Source organism: Sceloporus occidentalis, unplaced genomic scaffold, assembly GCF_023333645.1.
Source record: "Sceloporus occidentalis isolate IW3139 unplaced genomic scaffold, rSceOcc1.0.p SCAF_130, whole genome shotgun sequence".
NCBI classification, from domain to species: Eukaryota; Metazoa; Chordata; class Lepidosauria; order Squamata; family Phrynosomatidae; genus Sceloporus; species Sceloporus occidentalis.
In genome coordinates this window covers 2,469,384-2,495,484 of record NW_028317110.1, presented here as the reverse complement: position 1 = coordinate 2,495,484, position 26,101 = coordinate 2,469,384, and the positions used below count along the sequence as shown (strand labels likewise).

The following is a 26,101-nucleotide window of genomic DNA, read 5'->3' as shown; positions in this document are numbered from 1 at the left end:
CAACTCACGCGGTCAAACGCTTTTTCGGCGTCGAGCGCAAGAAAGATAGCTGGTGTTTTACTTAAATTAAATTTAGTATTCTACGCGTGCTATTTTCCCCGTTTCTGCCCAATAAGAATCCTGTTTGGTCTGAATGAATTAACTCACCCATAACAGAACTAAGTCTGTCAGCTAAAACTTTGGAAAATATTTTGATATCTTGATTTATCAGTGATATCGGACGATAATTCGTGACTTTAGTGAAGTCTTTCCCACTTTTCGGGATAGGAGTAATTATGGTCTGTAACATTTCAGATGGAAAGTTATTCCCTAAGGATATTCCATTAAATAATCTCAGTAATAAAGGAGAGACAATGGGTTCCAAAATTTGAAAAAAACAAGACGAGAATCCATCTGGGCCTGGAGTTTTGTGCAAAGGTACATTTTTTATAGTTTTATTTATCTCAAGTAAATTAATCGGCGAGTTTAGTTCTTGTAATTTTATTTCAGAGATTTTCGGTAGATTGAGAGTATTAAGAAAACAATTAATTTGCGTTTTATCTTTCGATAATACTGGTAAATTGTATAGTGTGCAATAATACTCTCTGAAAGCTTCACTGATTAATTTTGGAGTTAAATAAGTTTTTACCGTTTAGCACTATCTTGTTTATTCTATTTTTGGCATTTTTGTTTTTAATTTTATTCGTTAGATGTTTACTAGCTCTATTACTGCTATAATACCATTCCTGTTTCAAAGATGTTAGGTTTCTGTTAATCTTCTCCGTTAGTCTTTCCTTAATCTTAAATTGGATTTCCTTAATCTCATCGTAAATCTGGGGTAGAGGGTTTAGTTTATTGGCAGCCTCTAATTGTGCTAGTTTGATATAGAGATCAGTAAGAGGTGCCCCTTTTAATTTCTTAATATATGCACCTTGTTTTATAAGATGACCCCTCATAGTACTTTTAAAGGCGCACCACAAAGTTGCATCTGAGACCATACCGTTGTCGTTCATCTCTATGAATTCTATGGCTAGCTTTCAAAGTTGTTCTTTAAAATCTCTAGAGGACAAAAAAGATTCGTTTAGCCTCCAATTGGATCTTATATTAAAGTCCTCATTATTTTTGATTATTATAAAAATAGGAGCATGATCAGACCAGGAGAGATTTCCTATGCTAGAGGATTCACAGCTTTCAATAGACTTAATATCTGACAAAAACATGTCAATTCTTGAGTAGGAATGATGCGCAGCAGAATAATAAGTAAACTCCTTCACAGATGGATTTTGTGTGCTCCAAATGTCATATATTTTGTTTCGAGCAAGACAAAGAGAGAAGGATCTAGCCAAAGATTTCAAAGTTGAATATGGATAAAAACCATACGGGAAACTTTTATCTAGTTTAACATCTGAAATGCAATTCATATCTCCACCTATCAATAAAGAACCTTTTGAGATATTTTGAACTCTATCAAAAATCTTTTCCAAAAATTTTACTGTATGTACATTAGGAGCGTATATGTTAACGAGTGTATATAGTACATCGTTCAGTCTACAAAGAAGAATATTATATCTTGCCTCATGATCATTTTCCAAATATATCTGTTCAAATTTGATTTTTTGGTTTATCAAAATTGCAACACCTCTTTTCTTTATCCCGCATAAGCTAGCTTGGGCAATAATGGGGAATCTCTTATATTTCCAGCAGTAAGAATCATCCTTCTTCCAATGGGTTTCTTGCGCTAGACATATATCCACTTGCTCTTGAATTAACATATCATATAGGAAACCTCTTTTATATGGAGAGTTTAATCCTTGGCAATTGATAGATACTAATTTAAGTGTCATACATATTAAATACAATTAGTCCCTCCTTCTCCCCCCCTAGATCTGGTCTACCGTCAAGACATAAACATCTACATACACAAAAAAACATAAACATTACATTTACATTCGTACTATTTACACAAGAAAACATATCATGTGTTTGTTGCCCCATATAGTGTATTGGGCTATATCATGCGTAAGTGCCGACGGGTGGAGACGCCGCAAACATAAGAATAAATTAAATATACTTTGAATATATAATAATATTAATAAAATTATAAAAAGAAAAAGAAAAAAAAAATAAATAAATATTTAAATAAATTATTTCATAATAATGGGAATGCCATTTCCAAAAATATGCGTGCGACGTAACTACGCCTGCGGCTAGTGCCGGCCCTTGGAGACGCAGCAGCTACTGACTGATGCTACTTACCGCGAACGGGGGAATTTGATGAATCCAAAACGCATAACAGCGTCTTTTTGCTCCTGTGAATCCCTTCGTCTCTGACTGCAATTGGATTACTCCCCCCCCCCCTCCTTACTGGACTCCCTCTCTCCTGCTACTCATCCTAATGATGATGGATTCTATGCTCTCATATTGGGCAAAGAGAGTTTGACTCCTAGATATTCTTCGAAGCCTCCACGCCATAGAGAATTCAGAAATACGGACCGTCTGTACACGTGGCTTTTTACCAAGATAAGTGATTTCAGTGACTTTATTTATAACTCTATTTATTATTTGGATCCTTATCGTTTGATTGGTATAATATATCAGCTCACATAGCTAACACGTGATTGTATGGTTAAATATCATCTATTGGAGATATTCTGATGACTATTGGCTTTATTGGCTATATAACTATACAAAATATACAAAACAATAAAGCTGAGAAGGAAAATAAGATACAAGATACAAGATAAGACAAATATCTCTCAAAGAGGGGACGGATTGTAGATTGGAGGGAGATTGGAGGGAGGATAGGAGAAGGAGTGGAGTGAAGTAGACGAAGATACACAGAACATAGAAGAAATATAATTGGAAATACACATAAAGAGCCCTAGAAGAGGCTTAGTAGAGGCGAAGTTCATATTTAAAGGACAAGCAACGGCGTCCTAAGTCATATCAGAAATAATGCCGCCCAAAAAAGAAAAAGATCGAGAAAAGGAAAGAGAAAAGGAAAGGAGGATAAGCTTGGACAACATTATTCTCCTAAATCTGTAACTTCCACCGCTTCCCATATAACTAAACGCCCTTCAAAGGACTCTTCGGATGTTTCAGTAGATCTCTCTTTGGACATTTGTCCAGATACTATACAATCGATTTCATTCATCCTACCAAAATTGAAAATATAAATGATTTATATTTAAAACTCACGGCAGAAATGAAATCTAACACAGTTTCTTTGAAACGGGATATTGCCTCCATTTTTGCTACACTCACTTCTCAGGCAAATTCCATTCAGACATTGCAGCTTGAATTGGGAACTGCTAGGAACGAGCCTAAGGTCTTGAAAGACAAAATTCAAGCTATGGAAACGAAACTTACATACTTGGAGGACAGATCAAGGCGTAAAAATCTTAGGATAAGGGATTCCTGAAAATATTATTAATTTAGGCGAATATTTAAATGGTCTTGTATCCACCTTTGTAAAACAAGACTGTCCACCCAACCATTTGTTCGACAATTATCATAGGATCAACTTCAGGCAACAATTTTCTACAGGTGTCAAGAAACTCCGCGATTTGAATATAAGATAAAAATGGGGTTCCCCCTCTAAACTGATTGTGTTTAAGGAGGGTGGACCGCACATAATTAACAATCCTTTGGAACTTGACGACCTTCTAAATAATCTAATCTCAACTGAAAGCCAATAATGGACTGAGTAGCTAATTTATTATATAATTTATCTTTACTGTATGTTTTTTTGTTTTTTTTTGTATTGAATATTAATTATTTTGCACTAAGTTCACTTTATTTGTGGAAATTGCACTTCAGTGCTGGTTGATGAGTTCTTATTTATTTATTTATTTTTTCTGTACTTTTGCATTTTATATTATGTGATTTTATACACTAATTTATGTAAAATGGGAATCTTTATTTATTTTATTTATTAATAATTATATACAGAATACCACTTGTTTTGCACTAAAGCCACTTTATTTGTGGAAATGGCACTTTAATATTGGTTGATTAGCACAATTTACTACTATGGAACAGATTTTCTTTTTTCTTTTTTCTTTTTTTTTTTTTGTATTGAATATTAATTATTTTGCACTAAGTTCACTTTATTTGTGGAAATTGCACTTCAGTGCTGGTTGATGAGTTCTCATTTATTTATTTATTTATGTTTTTTTTTATTTTATTTTTTTATATTTTTGCATTTTATATTATGTGATTTTATATACTAATTCATGTAAAATGGGAATCTTTATTTACTAATTTATTTATTAATAATTAGATATATAGTCCAAATATTGCACTTATATATATATAGAATACCAATTGTTTCGCACTAAAGCCACTTTATTTGTGGAAATGGCACTTTAATATTGGTTGATTAGCACAATTTACTACTATGGAACAGATTTCTTTTTTTTTTTTTTTTTTTTTCCCCTTTTCATTATACTATGCGATTTTGCACATTAATTTATGTAAAATGGGAATCTTTATTTATTCAATTTACTTATTAATAATTAGATATATAGTGCAATTACTGCACTTATACATACTGAACATCATTTGTCTCGTACTAAAGTCCCTTTGTGGAAATGGCACTTTAATATTGGTTGATTAGCACATTTTATTGTGAAATAGTTTTTTGGTTTTTTTCTCTCTATTTTAACACTTTATGCGATTTTGCACAGTAATTTAGGTACAATGGACTTAATTTATATATTATTAATTATATATATTGTGCAATTATTACACTTACAGGTATTGAATACCAATTGTTTCACACTAATGTCACTTTATCTGTGGAAATAGTACTTTAATATTGGTCGATTAGTACACATTTATTATTATGCAATTTTTTTTTTATTTATTTTTTTTTCTCTTTTTCCGTTTAGATACTTTACATTATATACTATGTGACTCTGTACACTAATCTATTAACTTTTTTATTTAATTATTTATTTATCTACTTCATTCTCCTTTTATATATGTATAATGGGAATCTTTATCTACTTAATCTTTATTTAATTTTTATATTATTAATTAGATATATACTAAGGTATTGAATACCAATTGTCTTGCACCATGTTATTTTATTTTTGGAAATGGCAAAGGGGTTTTTCTAATGATTGATTAGCCTTTTAAAGTTAAACTTGGATTAGCAAACACAACGTGCCGTTGGAACGCAGGAATGATGGGAGTGATAAAGAGCCTCTGAAAAATCAGCCGTTTTCAGCTACAATCATTCAGTCATTTATAACATTAATGATGCCTGTGCTGTATTTCTGATGCATTTCATGTCATTTTAAAAGACAACATTTGTTTTCAGAGACAGTTCTATGTGACCTCATACTTTTGGATGGTGGAGTTAGATATGTATATATATAGATAGATAGATAGATAGATAGATAGATATAATGCCAATATATTAGTGGTAATATAAACAAAACTCTTGGGGACTCTTATCAAGAGAATCTAAGAGTAATAAAGTAACAGAGTAATAAAGTGACATTTAAAGAAGCGACCTGATTAAGGGTTAAAATTTGTGTAAAAGGGGCACGAGAAGACAAGCAGTCGCAGGGTCAACCCTTGAACACTGAACAAGATGGCTCCGGATATAAAAACATCAAATCCATGGCATGTAGCTGTATGTCCTAGCTAGGTCTTGGGATAAGAACGGGATCGGCATATTGTTATCCCGACAACTGAGTGAAGATGCGACCAAGGACTGATTAAGGTCGGAGTCTGCAGTCAAACTCTATTTCTGTGTTTCCTGTACAAAATTAAATATGATTTAATGATCTCTTTTTTTTCCCAGTGTGATACAGTGTTAGCTAATGCATACACACATATATAACCCTGGGGACGGTCACCTGTGGGATCCACAAGGTCCTCCATGATGACCTAATTTTAATGAGAATATACACTAACATTAATCTAAATGCCTATATTATGTGTTTCAATCGTCAACGTGCGCATGCCCAAAGCGCTTTTCACAGGAGTGTGTACTTATGCAGGTTATGGTACCCTAAACACCTACTTAATGAGTAGACCATCAGGCTACGAGTTATTCTTTTTCTGCTTGTAACAAATACGTGTTTTTTTCTTGCAAGGGTTCAAAAACCTACTTTCTTGTTAGCATCCGGTTTCAGCTCAGTCATTTTGTGACATAACATTGTAACAGCAGCGGCTCCAGACATACCGTGAACTCCTTGTGGATGATCGCAATGTAGGGGACACATTTTGTGTTATCCCAATGGGCAATAAAACCACCGTACATAACTATCACACTATGCAATGAAGAGATGCATATAACATACATCATACACTGCGCATCAGGCAAGCCCCAACTCTTCAACCAGCGACATCATTAATTAAGAGACATAATCAGAAGCTTTGGGAAGCAAAAGGTACAACCAGGGTTCATGGAATTTTATTAAGGAGAAAAACGACACAAAATCCTGATCCGTTTCATACATTTATAATACATCTATAATAACACAAGACAGGTGGAATTCATATAATCATTGAAAACTGTTCATCGGACTTTTAGTCACAAGCCACGTATTGATAGCGAAGTCACTATAAAAACAAAGGGGTAAACTAGCAGTTTTAATGGGTTAACAACTTCCATGTCTGCTTACGGTGAATACTTCACTCCAGTGGCGACTGTAGAAACAATATATAGGGGGGGAACACAAGATACCACAGTCAAACTGTGGGGGCATTCATAATTTCCAAAAGTAATGTGCTATGGAATTATACTTTTGTTATTGGGCTAAAATAATACTTGATCATTCAACATGGGAAGCCTGAAGCCACAATTGAGTGCGACTAATCCTTGAAATAAATATTATAACACAATAAATAACTTTTCCACTAAATGATTTCAGGGCCTTGAACATTTTGTCCCCTGAGGTCACTACAACTTCAGGAGGGCATTTTATCTCTGGATAAATATAAATTAAATAATTCCTACTGTAAGTTAAGTGCCAGGAACAGATGACCAAACACACACACCAACACAGGCTCTGTCACACCAACACCCAGACACACACACCAACACAGGCTCTGTCACACCAACACTCAGACACACACACCAGGACAGGCTCTGCGACACCGACAACCAAACATACACACACACCAGGACAGGCTCTGCCACACAGACACCCAGACACATACACCAACACAGACTCTGTCACACCAACACTCAGATACACACACCAGGACAGGCTCTGTGACACCGACAACCAAACATACACACACACCAGGACAGGCTCTGCCACACAGACACCCACACACATCAGGACCGGCTCTGCCACACCCACATCCAAACACACACACACACCAGGACAGGCTCTGCCACTGTTAGCAATCACACTCCTATCATGCCAAGTCAGCCAGTGTATGCTGGTACAGGGTGGCTGTAAGTGATGGGCAGACCCCATACTGCTGGCAGCATCAATAGACAAGGGGGGCAGCTAGCTAGGTTTCAGCATGTACTGGCTGACTTGGCATGATAGGAGTTTGATTGCTAACAGCAATCAAAGTCCCATCATGCCTAGGTTCCAGCACTTACACATCCAACCAGTAAATGCTGAAACCTAGGCATGATGGGACTGTGATTGCTGTTAGCAATCACACTCCTATCATGCCAAGTCAGCCAGTACATGCTGGTACAGGATGGCTGTAAGTGATGTGGAGACCCCATACTGCTGGCAGCATCCATAGACAAGGGGGGCAGCTAGCTAGGTTTCAGCATGTACTGGCTGACTTGGCATGATAGGAGTGTGATTGCTAACAGCAATCACAGTCCCATCATGCCTAGGTTCCAGCACTTACACATCCATGCTATCACACACACACTCATTCATTCATATACTCATTCATTCACAGATTCATTCCCTCAATCACACATTCTCATTCAAACTCCCTCCCCACCCTTTACCTGCACTGCAGCTCCTGGACGCTGCTCACAGACTTCAGCAGAGGGCGCATACATCTATGCACAGACATGTAGTCCATTTAATCTGTAATAACTGACAACTGCTCAGATGATCTTTAGTCACAATATAAACACAAGCCACATATTAATAGCCTGATTTATACTTTTTATGCCGACTATCAGTTTTAATGGGTTAACTACATTTCGCCCTCACAAACATGGCAGCTCCTTGAGATGAGGTACAGATGGCAGACCGCGGGAGGGCACTGGGTGTACAGAACGGCACTAGAAGCATGAAATAAATATGTAAAAAAAGTATTTGTTGTTCGGTTTTGTATATAATCCGGTCCCTCATCTGATCGCTGCACAGACACCAACATGTTTAGTGTGGCTGGTAACAGGCGGTGACCCGCCAACACGTCCTCTTCATGCGGAAGCTTTGTAATGTGTATATATATATATATATATATATATACACACACACACAAACACACGAGACCAGAGCTCTCCTCATTCCACGGTAAGCTGGACGCTGTCACTTTGACCGTGATGATCGTGTTTCCGTGCTGAAAAACATCAAGAATATTACCTTTTATTCATACAGCGCTAACAATTTGTGCATATAGCCCTTCATATAGTCCATACATTCAAAGAGTCTGACAAAACTAAAACCGACAGATTAAAAATGATCATTTACGTTAAGTAAATAGAGACCGGTCCGTAAATTTACAGTCTAGAGGATATTTCGATTCAATGGCCACCATCCTAGATCAAAATGCAAAAGTTAACACATCCACCACTTTTGCTCCGGTTGCCCACCGACTTGATGAAAGGTTACATATTATGTTTAAATAATTCCATAATTGGAACCCTGCTATGTGTACCCAATAAGTAGACACAACTACCTTGAACTGAGTACAGCAGGAATGAACAGTTTATTGTTGTAAAACATAGACTGATATAGCCACAGAACTTCATTAACATAAATTAACATTGATAAACAGGTAGACAACCCAACCTTTAATCCCCTTTAGCTACCGAATATCCCCCTGGTAGCCATCCTGTTAATGGGATTACTTTACACAATGGAGTTCCTGCCTGTTTGGCAGCCAGGCTGGAGCCATCTCTGAGTACCTTGGGCCCCTGTATGACAGGTAATTCTGTCACATATCTCCCCTTTTAAAAAGAAGACTGAACTGGAGCCAGACCCCAACCGGGTCTGCATCCAGTTCAGTCGGACAGCACAGCTCCGTCGCTCCTGGAGTTGTGGATGCAGGGGGCTGGCAAAGGGCACCTTTCCCACTAACCAGTCCTGGGGTGCACTTAGAGACTGGGGAGTTCGGGTCCCAGACGAGGACAACAGTCCCACTCGCCAGGGCAGGGAGACAGGGTCCATAATCTGCGGGTAGCAGGCATGCTTTCAGTCCTCTCCAGGGGCCCCAGTGATGGACAGTTCCGTCACACACTCCATCACATATCTCCTTTTTCTGGGGGAGACTGACGTCTGATAAGACCCCACACGGCTTAACTCCAAAGTCAGTCTGTATATCCGAACCACCACTGCCAGCCACAAATTGGTACTCCCCAAAACAATTTAACAAAGGACCAGTACTCACCCAGCCGCACTCTGCTTCTCCCAAATAGTGTAACTGCCGCTGGGGAGAAGGGCCAAATGTGCCTTCTCCCTGGAGTCCTCTCAGCCGCTGGGGAGAAAACAGAGAGGCTGGGGTCCCTTCCATATGGGGTTCTGGGCTGACTGCTCGGCACCTCTCGGGACTGCAGGTGGTGACCGTAGTCCAATCCACCTGCATGGTACAAATGTTTGTATGATCCTCGGCGAGGGGAGGAAAGCCACATGCATCCCCTCCTGTATACTCCATTTGCTGGGGAGGGAGAGATGTCGATCTGCCTCTCTCCCATTGCCAACACTTCTGCTGGGGATACAGGATCCATAAAAATCACTGCCTCTGGGCAACATTGGGGGGGTAAAGCCAATGGAGCTGGGGTCACAGAGGGGAGCGGGCAGAGGCCAGCGGCACTCTGCCCCGAGGGCAGCGCTTCAGCTGCATTTGTAAAATCCAGGGGCACCACCAACTCTGTGGCTGCCTGACTGGACCCTCCTTGGTTACTGCGGTCAGGCTTGGGAACAAGTAGAACGGGTGGGCAGAGGCCAGCAGTGCTCTGCCTCGAAGCCAGCAGTTCAGCTGGGGGATCTGGCTGGGACATGCAGGGGGGGTCTTGGTCAGTTTCTGGGCCATATTGCGGGGAATAGGGCAAAGTGTCTGGGGTGAGGGAAGGGAGTGGGCAGAGGCCAGTTGCGCTCTGCTCGGATGTTTGTGCTTCTGGTGGGGGCACAATACTCACAGGATCCACTGGGGCACACTGCTGAGCACGGTCAAAGAGTTCTCGGTAGGCCTGCTCCAGGAACCATTCTTGGTAAACCAAATAATCAAAATCAGCCCACAAGTCGGGCAGGTAACAGGGCACATCTGCGAGAATCCCTTCCCTGAACTCCCAGATCTCCTCGCACCGATATTTCGATGGGCTCCCAAAATCTCGGTCCTCTTGTAGGCTTTCCATTATCAATCCCGGGCCGCCAAAGTCATCGCCCTCTGGCACGTAGTCATCCTTCAGCTCTGGACACCACTGCACGGCCTGCCAATACAGGGCCCGGTATCCACAATCCACAGTCATTTCAAGTGGAAGCAACTTCTCCAACTCAGCCACCAAGTTCTCTTGAGGCTGCTCTCCCAGGTACTGCATTCGCCAATCTAGTTGTAGCACGTACCATTCCTTGGAGGATGGGAGGACTATTCCCCGGACACCCTGGTCCACTCTGAGAGCCTCCATCCAGGCATTTATGTAACTTGCGACTCTGCTGTGCACCAACACGTCCTGTAGTGCTGGAACCATCTTTGGCTTGCTGCTGGTATACCCGCTGGTACTCCGCTGGGACCTTTGCAAGGAGGTTCCCGCCGCTGCCGCCAATGTAACGGGTTCACCAAGAGAGCTGTAGTAACTCCCAGAGATCACCCACATGTATCCTCCTGTTGTCCCCGGAATCACTTCCAGCACCAGTCAGCATGCGCACCTTGGAACCCTGCTATGTGTACCCAATAAGTAGACACAACTACCTTGAACTGAGTACAGCAGGAATGAACAGTTTATTGTTGTAAAACATAGACTGATATAGCCACAGAACTTCATTAACATAAATTAACATTGATAAACAGGTAGACAACCCAACCTTTAATCCCCTTTAGCTACCGAATATCCCCCTGGTAGCCATCCTGTTAATGGGATTAGTTTACACAATGGAGTTCCTGCCTGTTTGGCAGCCAGGCTGGAGCCATCTCTGAGTACCTTGGGCCCCTGTATGACAGGTAATTCTGTCACAGGGATTAATACATATTATTAGATATCATATTTTCTTAATTACTCTAGAATGTCGTGAAGAATCTCCCACTAAGACAAACGTAACTCACTTCCTTGCATACATGAAGAGTCCAAAGCTGACGAGAATCACAATCAAATAGACGTTTGTGGCCTCGTTCCATGCCTCGTGGACGGAACGTCTGTCGATGTACGCTGCGCAGCCCGCCGGGTCCTGCAACACAAGGGTCTTGCTGTTAGCAAAACACTATCACTGTTTGATGTAGCGCCATCGTATTCCGCAGCGCTACACAATGGGCACAGAGCTCCCTCTGGTGGAGCCAGGCAGGAATGCACCATCAACCAATTCCCAGAGCTCCCTCTGCTGGAGGCACCCAGTTTTACGGTACCGTTTTAGTTTATGGGACGGTTCCCCCGCCAGACTCTCAATTTACATGCGTGAGATCAGAGATTATTCGGGACATTAAAAAGGAAAATATAGCACTGTGGGTGCAAGAAGCGGATATATATATATTAATGGGATTGTTAGCAAAATAAAGCTAATATATATATTTTTTTATATATATATCCACTGAAATGCAGAAAGATAAAAAGAAGCTACTTCTAAAGTTGCAATGGAAACATTCACTAGGTCACAGGAGTAACTTCATGTATCCTTTACATATTAGGTTGAGATTAAAGTTAGGTAGGATACACTTTTAATGTAAATATCTTTTCAATGCATAATGCCACCTCCATACAGAAAATACATTGTGACTCCCAAACACCCAAGATGAAATGTACACTCACTAGTAACGTATCCAGAGCATCAATTAATGTCAAAGAAAAACTGAAAGACAAAAACAGAACGGTAGAGAGAGAGAAAGCTTTTTTCACTGATTTTTATTTGGTAAAATTTATGTCATGCCGGTCACTACTTAAGTGAGTTATATTTTACTTTCTATCTTTCTGCTCCAATAACACCTTATCTCCTATATCTGCCCCTGTCCAGTATGTAACTCTCTCTATTACAGCTCTCATAGCCTGCAATACCCATCTTCATATTCCCCACAATCAACTAAATTTATTCTGGGTGACTAACATTCCTTCTTCATTCCTATTTAATCTTTCTCTATTGTCTGGTACTCTCCTACAATATTCGGCAATTTACTACTTAATCATGTTTTTCTCGATGCAGTCTCATCACCTGCCCCACGTATCTTGTCCATCACAGGTAAGAGGTCGCAACTCATCATACGGGAAGGCATTCTCCAGGTAATTGTTGTAAGCGTGATAAAACATGGACTTCACTCGATCCCTGAGGATGACAAAGGAAAAAAGAAACATTAATCGCCGAATGTTTAACTAGACTCGGGCAGAATAAAGGTATTTGGCGGTACTCAGAGGCGTATCTACTGAAAATAGCGCCTATGGCAAGCACTGAAATTGCGCCCCTGTCCAAATAAAAACCCATTTACTAGCCCCTGCTGCCTATATATATATATATATATATATATATATATATTAGTCCCTGCTGCCGATAGCGGGTATAGATCAACACGCAAACCCAGATCAATTGAAATTCACTTGTGATCTCAGCACTGAAGGTATATATCAAATAAACAGAATCAGACATACAAGTCCTGTATTTGCAGGTATACAATAATAATATATGAAACGTAGCATCGCAGGTATAGATCAACTGAATAAGACATATTAACCCTGTATTTGCAGGTACACATAAATAATGTATGGAAACATAGCATAGCAGATATGGATCTACAGCATAACACAAAAACCCAGCTTTGCAGGTAAAGATCAATTGGAATTCACATAAAAACACGGCATTAAAGGTATATTTAAAACCCCCTAAATTACAGGCATAGATCACAGGTTGCACACCGCAAAGCCAGCCCTGGCGTCCACACTGCCGACATAGAACCTGGCCAGCACCCAGATTACACACATAAGATTTGCCATCTTTGTCCCCAAATAGCCCACCACAAGTCAACTTTGTCCCCAAACAGTCCGGCCAGTGCCATCTTTGTCCCATATACACCCTGCCTGTGCCATCTCGGTCCCCAAGGCTCAAACCTCCTGCTAGTGCCATCTTTGCCCTTCCACAATTATACATCTATGATACACAAACACTTTTACAGTCACTCACTAATTCACACTTTAATTCAGACAACTCATCCACACATTAACTCATGCTCTCCCTCATTCAGACAATTCATCCACACATTAACTCATGCTCTCCCTCATTCAGACAATACATTCACATATTAACTCATGCTCGCCCTCATTCAGACAACTCATCCACACATTAACTCATGCTCTCCCTCATTCTGACAATACATTCACATATTAACTCATGCTCGCCCTCATTCACTCAATGCATCCACACATTAATGCACACTCTTTACTTATATCTACCCCCCTCCCTCATCACTTTTTAACCCCCTCCCTCCCTCATCACTTTTTAACCCACCCCCTCCCTCACCACTTTTTAACCCCCTCCCTCCCTCCCTTACCACTTTTTAACCCCCTCCCTCCCTCCCTCCCTTACCACTTTTTACCCCCCTCCCTCCCTTACCACTTTTTACCCCCCTCCCTCCCTCCCTTACCACTTTTTAACCCCCCTCCCTCCCTTACCACTTTTTAACCCCCCTCCCTCCCTTACCACTTTTTAACCCCCCTCCCTTACCACTTTTTAACCCGTAATATGACGTCATATTTTGGCGCCCAGCAGTGAAGCAGCAGGCACCAGCGAGCGGCTTTTAAACACTGATGCGGAGGAGATAGAGGGGCGCCTAGCAACCACTCGGCGCCCCTCTATCTCCTCCGCATCAGTGTTTAAAAGCCGCTCGCTGGTGCCGGCATTTCATGCAGAGCGCCGCAATATGCCGGCATATTGCGGCGCTCTGCATGAAATGCCGGCACCGGGATGGGGGTAGAGGGCTCGTGGAGGAGAATGAGGGGCGCCGAGCGGTTGCTAGGCGCCCCTCTCTCTCCTCCGCATCAAAAAAAAAATAAAAAAATGCCGGTGAGCGGCATTTAAAAGCCGCTCACCGGCGCCCCCCTTGGGATGGCGCCCATGGCACGTGCCATGGCTGCCATACCCTATATACGCCTCTGGCGGTACTACAGACACCCACAATGACGACTCCGGTAGGAGCCCCAACACCGGCCCATTTAAACATAAAGGAACGCGGTCACCGGCAGCGCCATCTCTACCTGTAATGCGCCGCGTCCTGCTCACTAAACCGGCTCTCCTTGGCATTCTGTACCGGCGGCAGGGCGACCACGAACCCCAAACACACAGGGAGCAGGAGCGGGTTCATGTCCTGTCACTCGTACCGGATTCCCTCACAGCATTCTGACACAACGTCGCTTCCTGCTTCCTGCTCAGCTGGCGAGAAAAGAGCATTGTGATTGGTCCACGCATTCTAGCGGCTGAATGCTCGCTCAGTATTGGTCAGAACTGATGACACGTCCTCCCAATTGCAAGGCGCATCCGCCATCTTTACTCCTAGCAGCGATTACGCTACTGTTTCGTGATCTGTCGCTTTTTCATTTATCTGTTTTGCGTACGGAACGGAATTCGTGTGGATTCTCATAACACTGTCTATATGTTTATTATCTGAAGCAAAACGATTGTTGAATAAAATAAATATTGTTTCCAATATATAATACTTTATCCATGCTCACTCACCCTTACACATAGACATTCATGCTCACATACACTGTTACAGAGACATTCATGCTCCCTCACCCTTACACATAGACATTCATGCTCACATACACTGTTACAGAGACATTCATGCTCCCTCACCCTTACACATAGACATTCATGCTCACATACACTGTTACAGAGACATTCATGCTCACTCACCCTTCCACATAGACATTCATGCTCAAAATATATTTTCTGTAAGATATAACAAAATATTTTTCTGTATGATTACGTGTGATGTAAAGTGGAATAGCCTCTGGGTTTAAGTCACTTAAATGCAAAAAAAAAAAAACATGTCAGTGGTGACATTAAGTCACATAAAAATGATGTATTTCCAATCTTTAATCAATATGCATTGCTATAGAATGCTTGATTCTTGTTTTGGAATCCACACAAGATATGAAATCTGAGATCGGTCTAAGCTTTTCCTTCAAGCATGCGAGCACGGTTTAATTGTTTTATTATTCAACATAAAATTTCCAGGTACTTAAAATCTAAATTTGTAAAATATAGCAAGGAAAAGGTATTTTTGCCAAATAGTAAAAGGAATTTTATTGGTGTAACAGTGCTATCCGCGTCAGGTTGGGTCTCTACTCTCCCTTGTTGAATTTGTCCTCATCAGTGTTCAAAAGCAGAGGAAATCTCCTCCCTGCGCAGATTCCAGATCTGATTTAGAGCACGGTGGTTGCCCATCAGACGGGACTGGGGTCTACTCGTGATCTTTTTCGTAGATACCAGTGAATGAAAACCACCAGCGGTCCCATAACCATTACAATGGCCGCACTCATTATCACTGCCACTAATGTTGTTTGAGGGATCCGGATGAATGAGGCGTTCTGTAAGTCTACACTTGGGGAGTCAGATCTTACGCATGAGTTGTCTTTTCCATTATATTCGTATAAAGGGGAACAGGAAGTGCAATTATTGGCAGACGACCCTTTACACGTAAAGCAGGATGGGTGGCAAGCGGCACAAGAACGAACAAGGTGAAAGCTGCTGGGCTCTGACACCTCCGCTCTCTGCGTAGACTTAAAGTATTTGGCAGGGCAGTAAGATAGACAGAGCTTTCCAAAGGTATAATATGGTGCCAAACATTCTATGCACGACCCATTTCTATCCCGCCTCAGACACTTTCTCATGACAGACTTCTTGATTTTCCTGGACATCATGTGTTCATCTGTCCCGTACAAAATCAACGTGACGTGATGTAGAAATCCGTGGTTGGTGTAGCTTCCTCTGTTCCTAAATTCTAAGGTCCAAAGGCCCAATGGATTTTCATCCCAAGATTGTGTGGTCATGAAGGACCAATCTCTGTACCCATCAGTGCTGGTATCATGTGGTCTCTTGCCCATCAGCACAGAACGGGTGCCCATAGGACTGGTAAGATAGATTTCCAGGTCACCTCTGCGACTGTAGCTGAGGGTCATTTGGGCTTGGACATGCTCAAGGGATGTTATGTGATTGGGGGACCCAGAACAGGCAGTGACATTGTAAGTCAAAATCAGATCTGAATGCACTCTTTTAGGGGTGCTCACAATTGTTATGAGGCACTTTCTTTGAGGCTGCGTTGTCTCCCATGTTTCGGCCAGCTCCACTACTCGTCCAGCATGCAAGAGTCCGTAGCCGAAAAAGTGGCTCACTTTTCTTCCCACTCCATTTATGACCCAATCGTCAGCCATTAGGTGGGCAGGACTGGACGCTCTTACCACGATATGTTGTATATCCCTCCATGTAAGAGCTGGGTTTGCCTCCAATGCCAAAGCAAGGATCCCGGCAGCAAGTGGAGTGGCGGCTGAAGTCCCGGTGTGTTTATCTGTACACGTGTGGCGTATATCAGTGGTGATAAAAGTCTCTTCCTCACCACCACCGCTGCTGTAAGTGCTTGTAAGTTTGCATGCACACGCCTCACTGTACCAAGGGACTGTTCCATGATTTGTGACACCCCCAACAGCAACAGTGTAGATACTGTTGGAGTAGCCGTCACTGTTGCAGTTGTCATTCCTGCCACCGTTTCCAGATGCCCAAACAAAGATAGATCCAAGGCCACGGCGGCCATTTAGTATTCCTTTGTAAAAAGCCTCAGAAGACAACACTCCTGGTCCATCCAGTACCTTTCCATCATCAGTGGGACCCCAGCTGGCGCTATAAATGTCAATATGCTGTGGGTTCAAACTCAACGACTGAGCTTCAACAAAGTCTGTGACTATCCCATCCAGCATTCGCACACCTCCTATTCTAGCGTTGTATGCTACTCCAGCGCCGCAGATATCATTATTGGCAACCGCAGCCACCTCGCCTGCACAGCGGGTCCCGTGGTTGGTCTCATTAGATGAGTTATATCGGGGCTGAGGGTCAGGATCGTCGTCATTAAAATCATAACTCGCTTCCGGATCATAGTTTAATGCGAGATCGGGGTGGTCCTTTTCAAGCCCATCATCCAGAACGGTCACCACCACGCCTCGTCCGGTATATCCACGGTTCCAAGCAGTCTGGATGCCTAAGTCAAGATTTTTACCCAGGTACCACTGCAAGCTGAAGAGGGGGTCTGTGGGAACCATACTAGGCTGTCTTTTCTCCCTTCTCCTCAGCGTCTGCTGCTCAAACCAGCTAACCTTGGGTTCTTTTTTCAGTTGAATATTTCTACCCCAGTGAGGGCTGAAGGATTTCCTTTGAATGCCACGATGAGATAAATGGTAGAAATCACTGCCAAGCACCACCTGGCCAAGGTTGATGAAACCGAATTTCTGTGCAATACGTTCTGCCTCTACAGAGCCATCAGGTATGTGCACAGCCCAGCTATTTGTGTAAATCTCCAAAGTAAAGATCACATGGATCAGAACAGTAACAACGAAAACCAGAGCTATGCTCCTCATCTTGTACTGTCAGCTTACAAAAGCATCTGTTGGCCTAACGGCCAGTGCTTTTATAACCTACACTATGTCACAGTAGAAGGGCGTGGCATATCTGTTACATCACAATAGCAGGGCGGGGCTCGGAACTCTCAGCGACAAGCCGGCTAGACAACGCTTACAGTTATGATGTCAATATATAATTCTGAAACAGTAGTGTGTGATTATATATATATATATATATACACGGTATATACACACACACACATATATATATATCACACACAGACTACCATTCTAAAATGTGGGGTCACTTGGAAAATAAATGTCTAGCTGTAACAATTGCAAAAGGGGTTTTCTAATGATTGATTAGCCTTTTAAATTTAAACTTGGATTAAACACAACGTGCCGTTGGAACGCAGCTACAATCATTCAGTCATTTATAACATTAATGATGCCTGTGCTGTATTTCTGATGCATTTCATGTCATTTTAATAGACAACATTCGTTTTCTTACAAAAAGAGAGACAGATCTATGTGACCTCGTACTTTTGAATGGTAGAGTATATATATATATAATTATAATTATATATATATATATATATATATATATATATTGCCAAGAGAACGCCAAGTATAAACAAAACCCTTGGGGACTCTAATCAAGATAATCTAACAGAGTAATAAAGTGACATTTAAAGAAGCGACGTGATTAAGGGTTCAAAATGGTGTAAAAAAGGCACGAGAAGACAAGCAGTCGCAGGGTCGGCCCCTGTACTTACGCCACTGACCAAGATGGCTCCGGATATAAAAACATCAAATCCATGGCATGTAGCTGTATGTCCTGACTGAGTGGTGGCGGTTAACACAGTAAGGGAATATAGATATGAATGGGATCGGCATATTGTTATCCCGACTCCTGAGTGAAGATGCGAGTCTGCAGTCAAACTCTATTCCTATGTTTCTTTTTTTTTTTGATTCCCATTGCTATGTTTCATGTACAAAGTGAAATATGTTTTAATGATCCCTTTTTTTCCCAGTGTGATACCCACAGTGTTAGCAAATGCATACACACGTATATAACCCTGGGGGGACCTGTGGGATCAATAAGGATGTCCTCCATGATGAGAGAGGCACAACCAGGGTTCATGGAATTTTATTAAGGAGAAAAACTACACAAAATCCTGATCCGTTTCATACATTTATTATACATCTATGCACAGACATGTAGTACATACATATATTCCATTTAATCTGTAATAATTGAAAACTGTTCAGATCTTTAGTCATAATATAAACAAAAGCCACATAATAGCTTGATTTATACTTTCTATGCCGACTATCCGTTTTAATGGGTTAACTACTTCCATGTCTGCTTATGGTGAACATTTCGCCCTCACAAACACGGCAGCTCCTTGAGATGAGGTACAGATGGCAGACCGCGCGGAGGGCACTGGGTGTACAGAACGGCACTAGAAGCATGAAATAAATACGTTAAAAAAAAACCACTGTATTTGTTGTTCGGTTTTGTTTATAATCCAGTCCCTCGTTTGATTGCTGCTAAAACACCGACATGTTTAGTGCGGCTGGTAACAGGCGGTGACCCGCCAACACGTCCTCTTCATGCGGAAGCTTTATATATATACGAGACCAGAGTTCTCCTCATTCCACGGTAAGCTGGACACTGTCACTTTGACCGTGCTGATCGTGTTTCCGTGCTGAAAAACATCAAGAATATTATCTTTTATTTATAATATAATATATATTTAGAATATATTCCTATAGTCCATACATTCAGAGTCTGACAAAACTAGAACTGACAGATTAAAAACGATCATTTACGTTAAGTAAATAGAGACCGGTCCGTAAACTTACAGTCTAGAGGATATTTCGATTCAATGGCCACAATCCTAGATTAAAACGCAAAAATTAACACATCTACCACTTTTGCTCCGGTTACATAGTTACATAGTTACATAGGCTGAAAAAAGACATGCGTCCATCAAGTTCAGCCTTTCCTATATCTGTTAATTTGTTGCTGTTTGATCCAAAAGAAGGCAAAAAACCCTGGCTTCGCTCTTTCCAATTTTGCACTAACCAGGGAAAAAAATTCCTTCTTGACCCCAAAATGGCAGTCAGATTTCTCCTTGGATCAATAAGCTGTTTCCCCATAATTAAAGATTATATCCCTGAATATTATGTTTTTCCAGGTATCCATCCAGTTGCAGTTTAAACGTCTGTACAGACTCTGATAAAACTACCTCTGCAGGCAGAGAATTCCACATCCTTACTGCCCTTACTGTAAAAAACCCTTTCCTCTGCTTTAGTCTAAATCTCCTTTCTTCCAGTCTAAATGCATGACCACGTGTCCTATGCATAGTCCTGTTTATGAACAGATTTCCACACAATGGTTTGTATTGGCCCCGAATATATTTATATAATGCTATCATATCCCCTCTGAGGCGACGTTTTTCTAAACTAAACAGATTTAAATTAGTTAACCTTTCTTCATAACTATATTGCTCCATTCCTTTTATTAATTTTGTAGCCCGCCTCTGCACCCTTTCTAGTGCTATGATATCCTTCTTTAGAAAAGGCGCCCAAAATTGCACAGCATATTCAAGGTGCGGCCTTACCATTGATTTATACAGAGGCAAAATTATATCTTTATTCCGCGACTTGATGCCCCTTTTTATACACGACAATACCTTACTGGCCTTAGCAACCGCAGACTGACACTGCACATTGTTGCCTAGTTTGTTGTCTATAACAATTCCCAAATCCTTCTCATTTGTCATTACCCCTAATTCACTACCGTTTAGGGTGTAGGTTGCTTGTGCATTCGCTACCCCGAAGTGCATAACTTTACATTTATCTACATTGAATTTCATCTGCCATTTGAGTGCCCAGTCCCCCAGTCTATCTAGATCCCTCTGCAGCACATTAATATCCTGCTCGCCCTGTATAACTTTACCTAGTTTTGTGTCATCTGCAAACACAGAAACATGACTTTCAATGCCTCCTGCCAGGTCATTTATAAATATGTTGAATAAAATTGGTCCCAGAACAGAACCCTGAGGGACACCACTTACCACTTTTGACCAGCTTGAAAATTTACCATTTATAACAACTCTCTGTTCTCTACCTCTAAGCCGATGTTCTACCCAAGAACAAGAATTTGCATCTAGGCCAATTTCCTTCAGTTTGAATACTAACCTATTGTGTGGAACCGAGTCAAACGCCTTGGCAAAAACCAAGTAGATTCCATCCACCGCGACCCCCTGATCCACACTTCTACTACCATCTACCATCTTAGCTTCTAGAACTTCCTTGTCATTGACACGACCACCATACTACCTCTCACCCCATCACTGATACCCCCACACCACCTCTCACCCTTCCTCTGTGCCTTATGTTTGTCACCCCATTCCCTCAAGATTGTAAGCTTGCAGGGTCCTCTCCACCAAATGTATCGGTTTGTCTCGTCAGACCCCTTGAATTTATGTATTGTATTAAGCGCTGCGTAAACTGTTGGCGCTATATAAATAAAAGATAATAATAATAATAATAAGATTATTAAGGCAGAGAACCAATTAACACTTTTCTGTTATAATATAGGGGTTTTAATTTTTTATTTTATAATGAAATTAATAAAACACATAATATTCATAATTCTACCAAACTCAAACTATCTCTGCCAGCCTCATCCAAAAAAAGCATGCTGTATTTTTTATAATACAATACAAGGCAGTTAAAGGGGGCATATTAATCACTGAATGTTTAACTAGACTTGAGTACATGGACCAAAAATGATTTGGACACAATTTCAATTTTTCCTTTCCTGCACCTTTCGGTTTGGATGAGATTCAGGGTTTTTTTTTAGTTTTTTTTTTTTATTATTATTATTATTATTATTATTATTATTATTAGTGCTCCATTCACTATCACACTCTCAATGTCCTCATACCTTTTTCGCCAGCCAGCATAGCCGAGCAGAAATCAGGAAGAAGATGACCAAGAAAGAAGATGGGGACACGGAAGAGATTAATGGGAAAATGTGTGCTGACGACCTATAGGATATGCCACAGCGTTTCGGCAGTGAAACAACTTATTTTCTCTTATTATACCCTATAGGGATTCATCTGTCATTCTCTAGCACACAGCTATATTTTCACTTAATCTGACTCTTAGAACCTGTGACTGTACTAAGTATGTGTGTACCAAAATCTACGTTTTATTCCTATGAACACTGACCCAGCGCTGTCATTCCGTAGGGGGGAAAAAAAAAAGATATAATTTCACTTAGTTTGACTCCAGAAAAAAACACAAAACATCTTATTACATTGGACATTTAACCATTTAACATTTAATCATTCATCTGTCACTCCCTAAAACACAGCAATTGTTTAAAATGCTATAAAGGGTGATAATGGCTCACATGCAGGGTTCTCAACTACTAATGTGTTAACTGCTCCAATTTAATTGTACAGCGCATCTTAATTTCTTTCTCTGAACAGATAAAGGGTAATAATAATTCCATCTAATCTAACTACCGCATTTGCTCGATTATAAGACGACCCTGATTATAAGACGACCCCCCAAATCTGAATATTAATTTAGGAAAAAAAGAAAAAGCCTGAATATAAGACGACCCTAAAGGAAAAAAGTTTTACCAGAAAATGTTAATTCATGTAAACTATTTTTTTTATAAAGCTATGATTGAGAAAAATATTTTTTTTGTTTTTATTTCCTTGTATTTTCCAACCTGTCCCCCAGTTACGCACATCTGCCCCCAGGCTTGCCACTCCAATATGGCACTGTGGCCCATGATATGCCTTTTAACCCTCTATATGCCACTGTGCCCCATGGTATGCCTTTTGACCCCCTATGTGCCACTCTGCCTCCAGAAATGCCTTATACCCCTAAATGCCACTCTGGCATTTAGGGGGTTAAAATGCATATTATGGGGCAGAGTGGCATATAGGGAGGTATAAGGCATTCCAGGAGGCAGAGTGGAATTAAGGGAGTTAAAAGGCATTGTATAGAGCACTCTGCCTCCAGAAATGCCTTATACCCCTATATGCCACTCTGGCATTTAGGGGGTTAAAAGGCATATTATGGGGCAGAGTGGCATATAGGGAGGTGAAATGCCTTATACCTCCCTATATGCCACTCTGCCCCATAATATGCTTTTTAACCCCCTGTTACAGGGTCACCGTACCCAAGGCTGGGTACCCCTGTTTGAGGGCTGAGGAATCACCAGTCAGTCCCTCATACGGATCGCACTCAGCTATCCACGGATCATCCAGACCACCATTCGTCGTAAACCAAGAAGAACAACTCTTTATTGCACAACAAACCAAATTTATATAGATCCTTAATTCAATGAACACAAAACCCAGCCCCCAATCCCATCAGCCACATCCCATCACAAATCCCATCAGTATACAGGGGATGTATCAGGTGAGGGGATTACAGAATACAATGGGTTCCCCCACCTGTGTTATCCCCCCTGTAGTGCGGGTGCCGTCTGGGCAGTCAGGGCTGTGCTGGCTGATTAAGAGCCCCAGCCAGATTATAGGATGGTCTCTTTGAAGGCTGGGGCTGAATCCACATCAGTCTCTGGGCCGGTTACACACTAAACACAATATAATATATTACCGGGTCACGGTATACAGAACCGGACACAAAAGTGCTCCGTGACCCGGCTAAACTTCATATGACACATGAGCCAGCTAGCCTGGCCCTGTCACAGATCTCCCCCTTGACCAACGGTCCGGCAGACCAGGCAGATCCACACGGGTCTGCTGCAGGCTGTCCGAGTGGACAAAGTTCAAAGGTGCAGGCCTTAGTTCATGGCCCCCTTTGTCAGAAGCATCCATTGAAGGTGGGCCAGGGCCCCGGTTGCCCAAAAAGATAGTCAGTAGTCCTCTGTGAATTGGAGGACGGTCCCAGCTCAGCCGGGGGCACATGGCTATCCCCCTCACCAGGGTAACAGGGGCACCTGGAGACTCTTGCTCCCTAGTCTTGGGAACTGAGTCTGGGGCAGCTGCCAGGCCAGGGCGGTTGCATGGAAGGAAAACCCTGCTGATCGGGCCGGGGGCACTCGGGGAACCAGGGAAACACGTAGAGGTAGTAAGCGAGGCCTCTACCGGGACACTGGAGTGACCTAGGGGACACTCTGGGACAGGAACAGGTGCCCTTACAGGGTTATTGGGCGAGCTAAGCAGCTCTGCGGGGTACTCAGGGGACCCAGGGGAATACTCCGGGGCAGGGACAGGTGCCAATACTGGACCACCGGGAGGGTTAAGCAGACCCTCGATCTTCCTCTCTGGGACAGGTGCCTCTGCCTGGGCACGGAGAGAGTCAGAGGAACACTCTGGGACAGTGACCTGGGCTCCTACCAGGACACTTGGGGAATCAGGGATCACTTCGGAAAACACAGGGATAGGAACCAGGGCCTGCGCCAGGCTACTGAGAGGACCCAGGGAACTCGGCAGCCCCTCTGGTGCCCTCGCTAGGTCGGGGAATGGTGCCTCTACCGGGTCACCGGGGACTTCATAGGGAACCTCTGGGGCAGTGACCCGGGCTTCTTCCAGGACACTCGGGAAATCAGGGGGACAATCTGGGGCCCTGGCTTCTACGGGCATAGATAAGGGTTTGGTGAGGACTTGGGTCGGAGCTTTTGGCTTCCTCCTCCGCTTCTTTTTGCTGGCGAGGACCTCGGTTCTTCTCGCCAGGGCAGGGGCCGAGGAGTAGGTGAAGAGGACCTCGGTCCCACTCCCGCAAGTTGTAGTATCATGCTCCCAGTCTCCTTGTAACTCCTGGAGCTCCACTCTCCGCAGCAATTCTTTATAGTCCCTCTCGAGCTGCCATTCCTCTTGGACCAGGCAATCCATAACAGCCTCCAGCTCGGGGGGAATAGTATAAACCAGGACTTCTGCACGGTTGTCCCAGATTGTATCCCTGCGATACTGGCAGGGGCTTCCGAAGGACGAGTCAAATTGGAAGGCATCATATATCAGTCCTGGGTCGACGGGGCTATACAGCATCAGAGGGTCGCTGTGGTCTTCACCTGCTAAGTGCTGGGAGAATCCCTGGTAGCGGCTCTGGAGGTCGAGCTCTGCATATATGAGACCTCTCAATTCTTCTTCCCACTCCGGCAACGGGTTCTCCCCCAGGAGTGGAACTCGTATATCCCACATTGTCCAGTATTGTGCCCAGTAAGTTTCAAAGTGGGGATGGGAGAAATCATCCCTCCAGTCTGCAGGCGCAGACTCTAACTGCCATTGCTGGTGTTCCAGCTCACACACCTCGGCTGTAACCCGGTCTGTCTCATCCTCTGGGTCTCGGAAGGGTTGCATATCCTGGTATGATATTTTGGCGGTCTGTTCCCCTAGTCTGGGAGATACAGACCCACTCTGGCTTAGTTCCTGGTGACACATTTTAATCACCGCCATCACTTGATCCGATGTAGCCCCTCCTGGGTACAGGGATAAGTGCCAAAGAATGTTCTTTTGTAGAGCACTCAGTCCGAGGCTCTCCTCTGGGGCATCCTGGTGCCGGTCCATCTCTCTCCAGTCCGCAATCAGAGTAGCCTTTCCTTTGCTACAAACCTCCAGGAGCTCTCTCGGTGTCTCTCGTCTGCAATCCCAGTTGGTGGTTTGGATTTCACCCAAGTCGTGGGATCCTTCCGCTTAACATCTCCTTCCGCTGCAGCGGGGTTTGTTGGCAGCGGGGTTTGTCTGCGTCCGTCTCATATAGCTTCCCTGGCTGTCAGAGATCAGAGTTCCCCGCACCGGTGCGAGGAACTCTGATCTCTGACAGCCGGGGAATGTATACGCGACGGACGCAGACAACCCCCGCTGCTAGCCACACCTCCTTCCGGCTGCAGCGGACGTTGTGTACGCGGATCGCTGCCCCGGCAACACAGCAGGAAGCACCGGTAAGTGTGTGTATGGGGGGGGAGACAGGAGGATCCAGGTCCCCTGCAGCGGTGCGGGGGATCTGGATCTTAGTCTCATAATCAGACCTCTATTTGAGGTCTGATTAGAAGACAGCTCCGATTAGAAGACCCAAAATGTGGGGTCACTTTCATGTATCAATTGCAAAAGGTTTTTTTAACGATTGATTAGCCTTTTAAACTTGGATTAGCAAACACAACGTGCCGTTGGAACGCAGGAAAGATGGGTGAGATAAAGAGCCTCAAGAGTTATTCCATTA

The 26,101-nt window shown here is 42.6% G+C and overlaps 1 pseudogene; it reads right to left on the bottom strand.

Moving 5' to 3' along the window:
• Positions 1–8,456: 8,456 nt before the first annotated feature.
• LOC149281604 (proprotein convertase subtilisin/kexin type 4 pseudogene) lies at positions 8,457–17,902 on the bottom strand (annotated as a pseudogene).
• Between the last annotated feature and the right edge of the window lie 8,199 nt (positions 17,903–26,101).